This window comes from Lissotriton helveticus, chromosome 10, assembly GCF_964261635.1.
Source record: "Lissotriton helveticus chromosome 10, aLisHel1.1, whole genome shotgun sequence".
NCBI lineage: Eukaryota > Metazoa > Chordata > Amphibia > Caudata > Salamandridae > Lissotriton > Lissotriton helveticus.
Genome location: NC_136071.1, coordinates 265550267 through 265564808, shown reverse-complemented (window position 1 = coordinate 265564808; position 14542 = coordinate 265550267). Strand labels below are relative to the sequence as shown.

Genomic DNA, 14542 nt, shown 5'->3' with positions numbered 1-14542 from the left:
ACCCACCTTCTTCTAACCATGTCACCAATGAACACTTCAGCACTGATAAGCACGGGCGGAATTCTTTGTGAATAGGAAGACTGCGCTTTAATATAATTTGCACCATAGTCCACAGCTGAAAGTCTGCCACGGCAGTGCGTTGCCTTATATTGCACCCCTATCTACAATGGTATGGATGCCACAGTTGAATTTTGGGTACTGTCAGAATGACTGCAATAGTGTACCTGAGCTGAAAGAGATATCGCATTGGTTGGCAGTTTTTACGTTGTATTTTACATACCTAGTTGCCTTATAATGAACTGTGTACGATAGCGAGTATGCTGGGATTGCCCTCATGTATTTTACGTGGTAACTGATGACCCAGTTTAGAATATTTATTATGCTCTGCATCTTTCGACCTAAATGAATTTCGCAATTGTTTGCAACAGTGGGATTGTTGGGACTGCCATCTTGTATTTTACGTGGTAACTGGTGACCCAGCCTTGAATACTCACATTGCTCCGTATTTTTTCATATTTATGAATTTGGACACCAGTGGGTGGCGCAACAACAGTTGGCGTATAATCGCCCTTTATGTTATAGCAGCGGGACGGCTTTCACATTTGTTGATACCAGATGTAGTGAATTTTCGTTCATATTTTCGTTTATATGTATTTTATATTTGCCCTAAAAAATTGTTGGAAGTGTGAATTATCTGAACACACACAATTTAATGAATTGTTTAGTTCTATCCATGTACATTGGATTTACACTTACTTTTGCACATTAAAATATGGCGGCCGTAACAGATGTGGTTGGTGCCTAAGAGCAGTCCTCTGTTTATGTTTAACTTTGTCAGCCTGTAACTTTATTAGGTGTGTGTGCACTACAGTTCAGTAACGTGAGCAAGGCGTCTCGCAAGCCGAAACATGTTGTTTCTGAATAAACACCCTTGAAATGGATGTGAGTTGACGGTCCTGTTTTCACTGAGAGCGCATGGATTTGGAATATTCTCTATTTTGGAAATATATATATATATATTACCTACTGGCGATAGCCAGTAGGTATATATAGTTAGGACCTAGTTTCCATAGGAAATCCGCAACATTCTATTGGGAATAACTTTGCCGCTGGTTGATGAATCTTCGCAAATTTCTCAAAGAAGATGGCCCGCTCCGCTCCTCTCCTTCCCTGAAAGTTTTGGGGGGATTAGTCAAGTGGGGGCTGAGAAAAAAGGGGGGTCCCAAAACGTGTTTTCCTCATGTTAATTTCCATAGGACCTTTAGACACGGCTACAGCTTGAACCGCAGAACGGAATTACACCAAACTTGTGAAAATGGTAGAGTCTGGTACGCAGATCACGCTTTTGGTTAAATATTGTAAATCCCTCCAGTAGTTCCTGAGAAAATTAAAAGAGAAAAAATGATATATCTGTAAGCGCCCACCGTGCGCGCACCCCGCGATTTTTCCGAAAAAAAATTGGGGGGGGGCTTGGGGGGCTTCTCTCTTTTATTTAAATCTCTTTATTTTAATATCGAGGGTGCCCACCCCTCGTTTTGGCCCCCGAGATCACTGCCGCGGCCCGAGCCGCCTCAAGATCGCCGCCGCCTGGTTGTGGGCGGGGCCGGGAGGACGTGGTTTCCGTTTCCCCCTGCCTGGGGGAAGCCTTTGATGTGTCCGGTCTCCCGTGCCGAGGGGGAGACCGGGTGATGCTGCCGGCAAGAGGAAGAAGTGTGGGCTGGTACGGGGCTCCCGTGTGCTGAGGGAGCCCCGGGAAAAGAGGGTACGCCGTCCGTACTACAGCGGGGCCCCCGTGGTGTTGGGAGAGCCCCGCAGCTGCTCGTCAATGATGCACTGGCATCCACTCACCATGCCAGCCTTGCACATGGACGGTTAGCAGAACTGCGGGTGGTACAGGGACCGTGGTAAGCATTATACAGGATTGCAAAGTGTGAAGGCGGAGGGCAGAGCAGCTGCGCAGCGGAGCCTAGCGATCTGGAGCTCGATCCCGGACTACACTGCAGGTACCAGTGGACGTTCATTCCGGGAATTGTTTCCTGCTCGCATAACAATCCGAGCGATTTTCACAGTCAGATGCTTCCCCGGGACGGAAAACCCCTTCATAGGAACTAATTACTCATTTTATGTATGTTAAAACAAAATTCAGTTTTGACTCCCGGGGATGGGTGTTGAAGCTGGCATACTTACTGTGTCGTAATGGGAGTTTTATTACATAGTTTTTTATGGTGCTGTAAACTTAAACTTATTTATGATGGTTGTTCTTCCAGATCCTGTTTAACAGCAAGCATGAATTTGAGTTTTGGAATATCCGCCAAGGGGATGCCCAGTCCATTTATCAAGGCTGCAGAGCCTGTTACTAAAGCCACAGTTGATGGTGTTAATAATTCCTTGAATGCGGCTTGGCAGGGGATTATTGTTACAATTCTTCCACTGGTATGCCTTGTGTGTTTCATGGCTGAGGCTTTGCCCCAGGAGCTGGCAAAGGGAGGAGACATCTGAAAGTATTTTCCCTGCGATGCGGGAATTCTTAGGTTCCTTTACGAGGTTTTGTTTCACTAGAGCCTGACACTTCAGTGAAGCGTTTCATTTCATTTAGTGCATTTTCTGAACATGTGAGATGTTTGTTGAGGTATTACCTAGGCAACCACACCAGGCATCTTCAGAAGAGTTCCCAGGCCTCAGTACATCGGGCATTGGTTACTCTGGGACTTTTATATAAAATGCCTGGGAAAGTGATGTACTAAACCTTTTCACACAAGAGTGAGCGCTAGTTGCACACCGACTGGTTCGTGAACACAGGGAGAGATGTACGAGTTCTAGCAATTGTAAACCCTCAGAATCAGTAAATCAAAAGGTGTTCAAAGAATAAAACCCCATTTTTTGTATCCTACACACATCCATAGATTCGAAACACTTTCTCCAAATCACTAAATGTGTTTTAGAAATGGATACCAAATCTGTATTTGGGAGTGTCGTGTTTTCGCAATCTCTTACAAATAACTTTGCAATAGCCTATGTATCAATGTTTTGCGACCATAAATTGGTTGTAATGCATTAGTTCATGACTACCAATTTGGAGTGGTAACCCAGTCATTAAAGTCACTTTTGTGAATGTAAACAAAAGTGTGTTTGGGACTTGGCAGTGTACCCCTCAAACAAACTTTTCACAAAAAAGAAAACTTTATTTTATAATAACATCCCGGGTTCCTTTAAGGAAACTAAACTGTATTGAAAAAGTTTATTTTTTTGAAAGGTGATCGCAAAGATGGTGGTCTGCTGACACTAGCAGGCCACTTTCCATGTGATGGCTACCAGAAGGAACAAGTAGCAAATTGCGTCCTACTTCATGAATACTAATGAGGTAGGTTGGATTTTAGCCCACTCTAATTCCATCATTTGTGGACCAACCTCGTCATACATAGGTAGGTTTGCAAATTAATGTAGTGGCTAATTACGACTGCTTTTTGCTACCACGTTCTTTATGCACCTGGCCCGTAGCTTCCTTTTGTGATGTTACTCATTAGCATATGTGGCATCGCAAAATGCCCTTTTGTATGAGATCCCAACGCTTGCTGATTCATGAAAATTACGGAGGGAGTCATGTTTGTGACCCACTGTGTATACCTGCCAGGCCCAGAACCAGAGGCCTGCTGGGACTTCAGGTCTCCATCGCAGTGATCGCATTTCCTTCCAGGGAAACTTTTTTTCTAAATCAGCCATTGTCCTCTATCGAGACATGGTTTGCATTCATTATATTCACTTACAAGGAATGCGCCACAAATCCCAAAAGGGGAATGTGTCACATAGGGAACAACATCTTCTTTGGGAATCAGTTACCACTCCAAGGGCTTCATTACAAGATGTCTGAAGTTTGCAGAGGGAGATTACACAGCCAGAATTTCTTTTTCCCCGAATGCAGGGTAAAGCCAACAGCTATGGCCTCGGCAAGCTGGAGTGATGGTATTTTTAATTCTTGCATTGACGAAGACCATTTGATTTTTCACGGAGTAATCATGCACTCAGATGTATTGCCGGATGATGGTTGAAAAATGGCTCCCAGGATAATGATTGTGCTGGCGTTCTAGTAGCTGGGAGTCATGGAAATGAAGGATGGAGTTTTAACCTATACCTATGGAAAATAGGCCACCATTAATTGTATGTAGGCCCAGTCAAAGGGTGTTCTGCTGAAACACGTCTGCCGTGATTTGTCTCAATTTTTTGGTCCCACAAGGATATTAGCATATTTAAACGTTATCCGCTAATAGAATTAGCATTTTAAAAACCTTGCAAATTCACTGAAAAAACCATAGGTTTCAGGCCTTATTTAGTTAGGAATTAACATTTAAAAAACCTTTGAAATTCACTGAAAAAACCATAGGTTTTAGGCCTTATATAGTTAGGAATTAGCATGAGACCTACCCAGAGTTCTCTCCTTCTTTTTTGGATAATTTATGCGTCACTCTATGCCTGAAAGGGTTTTGTTTATATATATATATATATATATATATATATATATATATATATATATATTACCTACTGGCGGTCGCCAGTAGGTATATATAGTTAGGATTTTTTCCCTATGGGATTTTTGAAAATTCTATGTCTAATAACTTTGGCGTTTGTGGACGGAATTGGCTGAAATTTTCAGCAAAATGGAACATTTTGTTTCTGAGCAGCCACTGGAAATTTGGGGGGAGTTGGTCCAGGGGGGGCCGAGAAAAAAGGGGGGTCCCAAAACGTGTTTTTAACATTGAGTTTTCCATAGGGCGGTTAGCCTCATTTTTAGCCCGAACGGCTGAATGGATTTGCACGAAACTTGGCAAATTTGTAGGGACTGGTAGCCCGATGTGCCTTTTGTAGGTCTCAATATATGTGCTCCAGTGGATTTTGAGAAATTAACGTTCAAAAAAAGATATATATCTAGAGCCGCGCCTGGAGCGCTCCCACGTACGCGTACAGGGGAGCGCTCCAGGCGCGCCACGCGATCTGCGCACGGCAAGCTGATTGGTTCTCGGGTGTCTATAAACATTCGAAACAGTCCGCAGCGGCCGCCATCTTGTGTCTCGGTAGGATTGAGACACAAGAGGTGGCAAAAATCAAAGGGGGAAATGAGCAAGAGGGGGCAGGGTACACACCCCCTGACCCCCTAGGTTACATGTGGGGGCCATAAAAGGCTCCCGCGGGTGAAAAAAAAAATAAAAAAAAATTCGATTTTCGCGGGGGTGAGCGCCCGGTACGCGCACCGGGGAGCGTACGGGGGAGCGTACCATGGAGATTAAAAATGACAGACTTTAAAAAAAATAAAGCTTCTTTTTAAAAATTGGAGGTAGTTCTGAAAAGAACTTTTTTTTTCATTTTGTTGTTTTATATATATTTTTTTTTTGTTTTTTTTGTTTTATATTTTTTTAGACTTTTTAAAACAATTTTATATTTTTTTTGTATTTTTTTCAAGGGAAAAACAAAAACAAGGATTCCAAAACTGCTCAACAGGAGCAAAAAAAATTGAAAATTTAGGGACTGGAAGAGCAGCGGTGTTGCTGTTTCTTTAGGGCAATCAGTTCAACACTCTGCTCCCCATAGCAGAGCAGTTCGTCACACTCTGCGCACAAAAATTTGATGCCCGCAAACACCGGCTGAATGTTAGGGATCATTCTTCCACGGGGTGGTCCCGAAGGTGTTGCTCCACCAGTGGAGGTGCTGCCGCCATCTGTTGGTACATTCCGTGCCAGCTCTCTGACACTCTCCCTGGCAAAGTTGTTAGGGTGTCTTCTTTTGACATGCCGGATCAAATTGGCATTGCCAAAACTATATTTTTTCAGAGGATTGCCTCTGGATAAACTACTCCCACATATTTTGCATGTTACTTTGGGAGCGTTCACTTTTTTCTGTCCTTCTGGGATGTCGTAAAATTTCCAAATGAAATGGGTTTTTTTCTTTTGCTGAGGAGGGTCCTCATCCAAAAATCCCTCTGAATCACTGCTGGATGACTCTCTTGCAGCCATTGCTGGAGATCAGAAAAGTAGGAGATAGAGTAGACACAACAGCTCTTGCTCTCTCCAAGTACAAAGCAATAGTGAGAGAAATGGGTGGGTTTCACACAATTTGGAAAAAAAAAAGTTCTGAACCAATGAAAAGTGTTATTTTAAAGTCACATGGTTTGACGCGCTTACGCTACGCGCCCGGGGCGCGTCCCGGGCGTGTATCGTAAGCGCATCGGGGCGCTTACGTTGCGCGATCGTATGCGCTTCCGGGTGCGCTTACGCGGTGCGTCATAAGACGCATCTCGCGGCTACGCGATACGTGTCTTATGACGCAAGGCGTGGCGGCTACGCGATACGTCACGATGTTGTTTTCGTTCTCGACAATAGCGCTTCCGGGACGCGCATTAGTACGCGCCTCGGGGCGCGCCGCCAGATTGCGCTTACCCGTGCGTTCACCTGTCCGCGCCCCGGGAGCGCACTAAAAATAATATTAAAAAAAAATAAAAAAATTATAAAATATAAAATTAGATTTAAAATGTATTATTTTTATAAAGATTTGCTATTAAAAAACCTATGAAATTCACTGAAAAAACCATAGGTTATAGACCATATATAGTTAGGAATTAGCATTTACAAAACCTTGAAAATTCACTGAAAAAACCATAGGTTATAGACCATATATAGTTAGGAATTAGCATTTAAAAAACCTTATTTTACTCACACAAAACCATTGAAATTCCATATATAGTTAGTTGCAGTAACTATATATCGCGCACCCGCAATCCACTGCTGATCATGTCACATATTACATCATTCATGACATGGTCAGTGACATCACTGATGACATCACTGATGACATCTCAAATGACATCACTGATGACATCACTGATGACATCTCAAATGACATCAGTGATGACATCATGACACACCAATACCAGTTACTACATACGCACTCACTGATTCCTACGTCTACACACACATTCACTCATTCACCCATACAATCACTCATAAATACAGTCACTCATTATTACAACACTATCATATGCACTCATACACCTAGTCAGTCCTGTGAAGAATCAATCACACTTCGATTTCCTCATCTATACAGTTAAACACAGAACACCATACTTTTCACACATAAACTAACACATACTTACTCTCTTATACAATCACTGATACAAGTACACATTGATATGCACAGTCACACACCTCCCAGCCAGCCACACACACACTCAGTCTTCCATACATCCACTCATTCTTCAATATGTAAAACATATTTAAACTTTACAAAAACACACAGACACTAGATGATGTCATCAGTGATGTCACTGACCATGTCATGAATGATGTAATATGTGACATGATCAGCAGTGGATTGCGGGTGCGCGATATATAGTTACTGCAACTAACTATATATGGAATTTCAATGGTTTTGTGTGAGTAAAATAAGGTTTTTTAAATGCTAATTCCTAACTATATATGGTCTATAACCTATGGTTTTTTCAGTGAATATATATATATATATATATATATATATATATATATATATATATATATATATATATATATATATATATATATATATATATATATATATATATATATACACACACACACACTGGCGGTCGCCAGTAGGTAGTTATAATTAGGACCTATTATCCATAGGAAATCCGCAACATTCTATTTGGAATAACTTTAGCGCCGGTTGAGGAATCTGTGCAAAATTTTCAAAACTGGTGGGGCGCTCCTGTTCGCTCTCATCCTGAAAGTATCGGGGTGTTTTGTCAAGTGGGGCTGAGAAAAAAGGGTGGTCCCAAAAAGAGTTTTCCCCATGCAATTTTCCAAAGGAACCATTCATCGCGGCTACAGCCCGACCTGCTGAACGGAATTACACCGAATTTGGCAAAGAGGTAGCCCTTGGTTCAGACTCGTGCCTTTTGCTTAGATCGTGTAAATCCGTTCAGTAGTTCCTGAGAAAATCACATTTAAAATCACATATATATCTATGGCCGCGTAGGATCTGCGCACCCTGCCGAGCATGAGCTGCATGCTAATTGGCTGTCAACACTCCAAATCAGGTAGTGTTGGCAGCCATCTTGTGCCTTGGTAGAACCGAGGCACAAGAAAACGAAATAAAAAATGCAAAAAACTCAAAAAGGGGGCAGGGTGGAAACACCCTGATCCCCTAGGCCTGTTCAGGGGGTCCCACAAGGACCCCAAAGCCCCCCAAATTTTTAAAAAAACTGCAAAATCCACACTGGATGCATGGATCCTGACGATAAAAAAAAACAAAGTGCGGGTTTCCGCGCTTCTTTGGTAATTAGCCCCGGGGGGGCCAAGTCCCGGGGCAATACTTATATAAAGGGGGGCCCATAGGGGCCCCCCAGCCCCGGTGCTTATTTAAATTATGTGCGGGGGCTCTCAGGCCCCCAGCCCTGGGGACGGCAACCCCCGGGGCTCCTTTCAATTGTGTGGGGGGCTCTCAGGCCCCCCAGCCCCGGGAACCACCACCCCGGGGCTTCTTGAAATTAGGCTCAAGCCCCCCCCACACGTTCTGGGCACCGCCACCTCCACGGGGCTCTAAATATGTAAAATGGGGGGTCCATGACGGACCCCCAGCCCCGGGGACCACCACCCCCTGGGGCTTTGTAAAATATGGGAGTCAGGCCGCCCGGCCCCCCTCCTGGAGCCTGGAGCCAAGTCCAGGCCCTGGGGCCCACCACCCCTCAGGGCAAGACCCTGCAGTGTTCCGGGGTACCCAACCCCGGGACACTGTAGTTTGCAATGACAGGGCGGGAGCCTCACGGCTCCCACCCTGTCATTGCAAATTAGCTTTGCTTCATTGAAGCGGGAGCAGGGAAACCTGCTCTCACTTTAATAAAGCAAAGCAGATTGCTTTTCCACATGGGGAGCAGCATGTTAGCTGCTCCCCATGTGGAAAAGCAATGCCGGCTCCAGCAGGACGCGGGGAGCCGGTTGGGACGATGGGGGAATTGGGGACCCCCCCAACGGCCCCCAGCGGAGAGATCCAGCCCAGGGCGATGGGGTCCCTGGTGCTATTAGTAGCCCAGGAGGGGGACCACGTGGCCCCCTCCTCAAATTGAAAAACAAATAATTTTAAAAACAAAGACCGGCCCCATGGGATGGGGTCCCCGGGGCCATACGTGGCCACACGAGGGGGGCAAGGCAGCCTCCCTCCAAACTAATAATAATGAAAAAAGGGCAATTCCCCAGGGGATGGGGTCCCCGGGGCAAATTATGGCCCCTGGAGGGGGGCAACGCGGCCCCATTCCCGATTTCTATGTTTAAAAAAAAAGAAATTGGGGGCAGGCCCTGGGGGATGGCGTCCCCAGGGCCAATACATTAGAAAAAGAATGGGGGCCACACAGCCCCCCTATTTAAAAAATAAAAAAATATTAAAACGGGATCTCGCCAGAGGCCACGCCCCTCCTTGCACCACTCTGCAAACACGATTTTCACAAACTACAAATATTCCTTAAAAATCGCCTGTATGACTTAAATGCATTCTTTCAACTGTTTACAGGAGATGCACCAGTGCTGGATCCAGGATCAACCACTGATTAAGAAAAAGTTACGATACCACTTTTTACCTGCTAAGTGAATTTCCTCCCATAGGATAACATTGGTGATTCTATGTAAGAAAGTTTCTAAGGGTCAACTTTTAAAATACAATAATATTCCTTAAAAATCACTACTGTAACCAAAATGCTTATACTCAACTGTTTACAGGCGATGTCCCAGGACAGAATCTAGGATCCAGTCATGTGGTTAGAAAAGTAATCCATAAAGTAACTAATTGCATTTAACTAGAAATCCCCATTGAGCTCAATGTTGCATTGTGTTTGAAATTGTGTTGCCTATTGCAACAACTGTAACTACTGTACTTAAAAGTCTATTGCCTATTTGCAAAGTATTTAACCTAAAGTAATTCATTCTGAGAAAGTATATTTTGTAATGTAATGTATATTGTAATTAGAATGTAATTTAAAAAAAATATATATAAAAATGAATAGTTTAAAAAAATGTAGTAAATCAGTATCAAAAATATAATTATAACAATTAATACATTTAAAAATTGTCATTTACAAAAGCATTGAAATTCCCTGAAAAAAACATAAGTTTCAGACATGTTATAGTTAGGAATTAGCAATTAAAAAACCTTAGAAATTCACTGAAAAAAACATAGGTTTTAGGGGTGTTATAGTTAGCTGGACATTTCACTCATACAAAATCATTGAAATTCCTCCGTTATAGTTAGTTCTGCTAACTATAACTCGCGTGCCCGCAATCCACTGCTGATGATGTCACATATTACATGATTAATGACATGGTCAGAGACATCACTGATGACATCACTGATGACACCTCAAATGACATCACTGATGACATCATCCACATGATAATCAAATACACCTCATCATACACTAGATTAACCTTTCATCACTCACCATATTTGAATCCATTGACACACCAATACAAGTTTCTAAAAACCCACTAAATCATTCCTAGATCTACACACACATCTAATCACTTACCTATTGATTCACTCATACCTGCTGTCAATGATCAATAGAACACTATCAAATAAACTTATACACCTATATCTACATTACTCACCAGCACACATCCTATTCACTTATGAAGTCATCCTACTCACTTATCCAAACAATGGATCATATTTACATTTACTTACCTACACACTTATACAAACACTACTTCATTTATTCATATAGATAGTAAATCATACTTAGTGTGTTATAAAATCACTATTTCAAGTATACAGTTTGCCATACAGTCTTTCATACAATCACTGAGTCTTATGTATACTTATTTATATACAACTGTCACATACACTGCCTTTTATTTTTCTAGTTTGTTGGACATGTACCATTGAGAGATATATTTGCTCATCACCACACCCATAAAGTTATTCAGTCACCCAAGCAACTATTTTAACATGTAGTCTTAACCTCATATACCTACTGAATCAACTACTCACACATCTTTGGGCAGTCACACACACCCCACCGAACGACACACACATTCACTCTCCCATACAAATACTCAGTTAACTAATCAATAACTAATATAGACTTTCACATAGCTAGTAACCAACTGGTGCAGACGTTTACACAACAACTGACAAAGTGATACAGATATTTACACAGTTTAGTCACTATCCAATATATTTTAGTGAGACACTATAAATTAGTCAAGTAAACAGTCAATCACACTGCTACTAAATCCTCCATTCAGATATTTATATTTATACATCCACCCATTCTTCAATGCAGATTGCTATATATATATAATAGATATTTAAATAATGAACCAAACCACATTCACGGGATGATGTCATCAGTGGTGTCATCAGTGATGTCATTTGGGATGTCATCAGTGATGTCACTGACCATGTCATGAATGATGTAATATGTGACATCATCAGCAGTGGATTGCGGGCTTGTGAGTTATAGTTAGCTGAACTAACTATAACAAAGGAATTTCAATGGTTTTGTTCGAGTGAAATGTCCAGCTCACTATAATACCCCTAAAACCTATGTTTTTTTCAGTGAATATATATATGTATGGTCGCAGTTGTGCTCCTTCCTCCCCCACACATATGTTCGTAGTTGGTGCGCTGCGCCGGCGGACCCTACTAGACGAAAGTAGTCCAAATCAGACCAAGTAAACGCACACTCTGGGGATCATTTCCGAGCCACGGATTTTATTACCAGTAACGGGCATGTTCACACCTTTTCAAAGTAAATATGGCACTAAGAATAATAAATGTATACTTACCTACATAAACTAACCTTCATGATTTCTTGGCAGGAGTATTCTGACTATGATAATTTTGTAGTATAATATTTTTGTGCTCAATATTTTGACAGCAACCGTTGAAACAAGTAATGCAAAATACAAAAACAACTGTCATAAGTTTGATGCAACAAATCTGGCAATGGACACCATATAACTCAAAAACCTTCAGTATTAAAAGTTCATTTTGAACGATGACGAGTTTGTGCAGACTGTTGCTGCTCTGACTGGCTGATGTTTTCAGCTTTATCAGAGAGCGCTCTTAAGGGGTGTCGCAAACCATTTCTCGGCTAACAATATCAAACAAAATCAAATGTGGTACTTTCTTTTCACAAATTAATATTCACAATTTTGTGGGAAAGCATTCTATGAAAGACGTGGAGGAACAGGACGAGCCGGAATACAACCTATTGTAGAACTCACCACAGTCTATTTTCATGTTCTTGCTGTGCCATTTGTTTTCTCTTAGGAGCAATATCGTGATGGCAATCTTACTTTTGCCACACAGGAAACAACGTCTCTGAAAATAGGGCAGCTGTAAAACGAAGATTATTTAATGCTTCTGTCTGCTTCTCTGGAGTACAATGCAGAATCACAGCAAGTATCCGACGCACAGAATAGCAGAATCGCGGTGAACTAGATTTCTCCTTTCCGCCTTTTCGACTGGTTTTGTTACTGAGGCATAGAACTCAGACTGTGTAGCCTATAAACAGGAAATATGTAATGCTTGGTTGAAAAAAATGACGTGTGACTCATTTCTTTTGCTAGCCGAGAAAGACTCTTGTTTTTGTGTTATCCAACCGCAGTTCAACAAATACTGTTTTGTCGTGTCACAGTTCGTGACAGATTTTCTTTTGAGGGCAAAACTATTTGAAGTAAACGTTACGGTGCCTTCTTTTTCGTAATATCAAGAGGTAAAGAAGGACAAGGGGTCCATCATTACCACTGGCCCGTCAAATTTCATCCTTCCCGGAGTTACCAACAACAGGGGTACAAGTAATTCGGGAATGGGTCGAGGGGGGGATGAGGCGGTAGGCTTAACAGGGATTACAGGGGGAACACCGAGGCTCCGCTGAGAAATAAAGAATCACTGACGGATTGATAATTCCAATTTGATGGGTATTCCCCTGGTAATTCCTCATTACCCCCCCCCCCCCCCCCCCCTCCTAGAGTTTCACTGGTACATTTAAACGCTTTCAGCAGCTAAAATTTACAGTTGAAACTAAACAGATCTGTAGTATTCCTATGGTTCTCAATTGGGACCCCATCAGAATTAAAATACTGGTCATAAAAAAGGACTAAGGCTAGATGTGTAAAGCTTTTTTTGCAGTTGCAAACAGCCCGATTTCGAGAATTTGGCCATTGGTGACTGCAAAAAAGCATTTTACAAAATCAAAAGGCAAGTGCGATTTGGTAACCCTGTAACCGAATGACATCGGTATTTGGAATGGCTGTTTCTTCCAAATTCTGAATCAAAATGGTATGTATTAATGTTTTGCGATCAAATTCTGGTTGCAAAACAATAATTCTTTACCATCAGTTTAAGTTTAGTGGTAACCCATTCGGAAACGGGAAGGGGTCTTTTAGGGACCCCTTGTCCTTTGAGAATGTTAAAAAACATGTTTAAGGCAGTGGGCCAGCAGATTAGAGCCTACTCCTAAAAAGTGACACTGCAAAGTTTCATTTTTTCTTTTTAAATGCATCCCGTTTCATTTAAGGAAAAAAGGTGGCATTTGAAAAAAAATTATTGTTTAAAAAAAAAGCATTTACAGACATGGTCTTCTGACCTCAGCAGGCTACCATCCCAGTGATGGCTGTGATTCCTAATGGGTCACACATTGCAACCTACCTCATTATTATGCATGAGGCAGATCTATTTGCGACCCCCTAGAAATCACTAATGAAACTCCAAAGAGTTTCATACATTACGGATACCGATTTGCTAATTGCGATTCGGTACCTCTGGCCCTGCGTTACAAAAGGTGGTCAATTTATATATTTTCATCAGCATTAATTAGCATTAATTCTTCATCCTGCATCTTATCAGATGTTGTTTGTGTTTAATAGATTTGTATGAATTTGTCGTGACTTTCAATTGAGTTGGTGGCACAGAGTATGCCACACGGCAGAATGGGCAGTATGAATATCAGTGGTATTTGCCAATAAATACTGCTCATTATAAAAGGATAACGTTTGATAATTGAGGCATTGATGTTGCCCAGCTTCCCTTGAATTCTTACTGGCATCCAAGGCTTCCTGGAATGCTTCAATAGTGGTACATTTCCATGCTACATATGGGCCCATTTCGTGTATGCCTTTTCTGATGAGCCCCAACCACAGAGAAGAAAGCCGAAATGCATGATTGGCAGGGTCACTAGGGTCACTGGGAGCCATTGATGAAATAGAGCCTAATAGTCCAGTATAGCATGAATCTTTAAAGATCCCTTTTTACACATCTCAGGTTTGTTATAATGCCTCAGCTAGAAACAGCCTAAGCTGTCTGTTTGCAAGAGCTATTATTTCCAATGCATAAGAAATTTACTTAACGCGGCTTTGCTTCCACACTTTGCTATTTATTAGATAGCTTTGTTGCTTATTACATACATCTGTTTTTGACGGTGAACAACCTTTACAATGAAACTTTTACAACGCACTACCATTACAACTCGGTCATTACAACGCAAACCATTACAACGCATTGCGCTGGGGGGCGCTCTAGGATA

At 42.0% G+C, this 14542-nt stretch overlaps 1 long non-coding RNA gene across 2 annotated transcripts in view; it reads left to right on the top strand.

The window, feature by feature from the left end:
• The first annotated feature begins 1679 nt into the window (after positions 1–1679).
• LOC144785153 (uncharacterized) overlaps positions 1680–14542 on the top strand; it is a 169590-nt gene continuing 156727 nt past the window's right edge. For both annotated transcript variants that reach the window (XR_013601785.1, XR_013601784.1), the window contains exon 1: positions 1680–2003. This is a non-coding gene — a long non-coding RNA (uncharacterized LOC144785153). The remainder of the gene's footprint in view (positions 2004–14542) is intronic.